Below are 2,240 nucleotides of genomic sequence, written 5' to 3'. Positions count from 1 at the left end.
TTCCTGCGACACAGCCTTTGCACCCCTGGGGTTCCTTGAGTACCCATTGCACAGGGGAAGGTGTATCCATAGAGAATATCTTCCATCCTCGATCGACCAACACATCATGAGGTGGGGGTCAGATTGGATGGCGTTAGTCCTGTGCTCATTGCTCATAAACAATAAGGGGGAACTGCAGGGAGCCGGACAAGATCGCCATTACAAGATGGCGCCGACATCCTGTCTTGTTGGTAATAAACAACCCCATATTTGGCTAAGCCTTTGAGAGCTGCATGTCCCCCGCTTCCCGCAAGCGCGGTGGATAAGGGTCCTTGGGCCTATCCCAACGCAGTCTGGTGGCAGCTGTTGGTGGCAGCCAATCACAGGGCGACCCGTGTGCCAATTCCCGATATAAGCAGCTGCCTTAGGGCTCTCGGGTCCCTTCGCTTCATGCTCTCCTTCAACCAAGGGCACTCCAATTAAAGCGTGATCTGAGAAGAATCCTCGTGTGGTGGTCGTTCTTTCTCGCTGGTCGAGGAGTTCGCCGCACCTATTGATCCTATCTAATGGGTCTTTTAAAGCGGATCAAGTTTCCCTGCTGGCCAAGGGTTCCACTTACCAAATGCCCTCGCTCTGTTTCCTGGTTCCTGCCGCAGGCCAAGAACCCTCTCACCCCTCCGAAGTGTCTTCAGGATCAGGCCCAGGCTCCCCATTTGCCAGTGACCTCTCCAGCACAAGGCCTACCTCTTTGATTTAATTTTAGTGGGGCGCTCTGCTCTCATTATTGTGTGCCAGTCCCCGCCACTTGCGTCTGAAGCCGCGCCAGTCCCTGCCGCTTGCGTCTGTCTGCGCTGGTCCCCCAAAGCCTATTCCTGATTGCCGCGCCTCTCCGCTGTGACTCCCTTTTCTTTATTTCTAATATCCACTTATGAACAAACATATATAGTATTTATCTTTCTGGGTCTGAGTTGCTTCACTCATGATGTTTTTTGTTGTTTGTTTTCTGTTTTTGTTTTTTTTTTAGTTTCATCAATTTGCATGCAAATTTCAAGATGTCATTTTTTTTTTTTTTTACCACTGAGTAATTCTCCATTGTGTAAATGTACCACACTTTTTATCCATTCTTCAGTTGAGGGGCATCTAGGTTGTTTCCAGGTTCTGGCTATTACCAGTGATAATACGAGCAAAGGGGTCAAGACCCACAGAAACACCTGACTTGAGCTAATGGGAACTCGCTGACTCCAGACTGACAGTAGGCCCAAACTAGGCCCTCTGAGTGTGGGTGGGTGACAGTTGTGTGGCTGGGGCAGTCTGTAGGGCCACTGGTAGTGGGACCAGACTTTATTCCTACTGCTTGAATGGGTTTTATTGGAGCCCATTCTCTTTGGAGAAATACCATGACCAGCCTAGATATAGGGGAGAAGGTCTTTGTTCTGCTTCAATGTGATATGGCAGTCCATGAAGAGCCTTACCCTTTCTGAGGAGTGGGCAGGGAGTAGGGTGGGTGGAAGGTAGGGGGAGCAAGAGGAGGGGAGGGATGGGGAACTGGGATTGGTATGTAAAACGAGGAAAGGTTGTTTGAAACAACGAAAAGCTGGGCAGTGATAGTGCACACCTTTAAACCTGGCACTAAGGAAGCAGAGATAGGCAGATGTCTGTGAGTTTGAAGTCAGCCTGGTCTACAGAGTGAGTTCTGGGAAAGGTTCCAAAGCTACAGAGAAACCCTGTCTCAAAAAACAAAAAATAAATAAATAAAAAGAAAGAAAGAAATGAAAAATGTGTCCTTATGATTCCCCAAATTTCCTCAGTGACTCTCATAATGTCTGACTTTTCATCACTCATTTTATTAATATAGATCCTCTCAGTATATTTTTGTTAATTTGGACAAAGTTTTGTCAAAATTGCTAACATTTTCAATGAACCAACTCCACTGTATGCTCTATACCCAAAAGAAGGTGGGCAACACAACTGGACTCAATGAGTTTTTAAAAAAAAGAAAAAGAACAGGGAACTGAATGGGTAGGGAGGTGAGAGTGAGTTGGAAGGAGTTAAATGGGGGGAAGTGAACATGCTTAAGTACAAGATATGAAATCATCAAGAAATTAATAAAAACATTATTTTTCAAAAAGAGAAATCATAAGCTAATGTTAAAAAGTGGGTGAGCAAACAGAAAGCAGATACAGTGGATACAAAGCTCTAATGGGGACAGAACTAAATTTCTGTGCAAGACAGCACAGCTGGAGTCAGAAAAAACCTTAAGA

This window comes from Microtus ochrogaster, unplaced genomic scaffold (assembly GCF_000317375.1).
Source record: "Microtus ochrogaster isolate Prairie Vole_2 unplaced genomic scaffold, MicOch1.0 UNK46, whole genome shotgun sequence".
In the NCBI taxonomy this organism is placed as follows: domain Eukaryota; kingdom Metazoa; phylum Chordata; class Mammalia; order Rodentia; family Cricetidae; genus Microtus; species Microtus ochrogaster.
Note: the sequence above shows the minus strand (reverse complement) of the source record.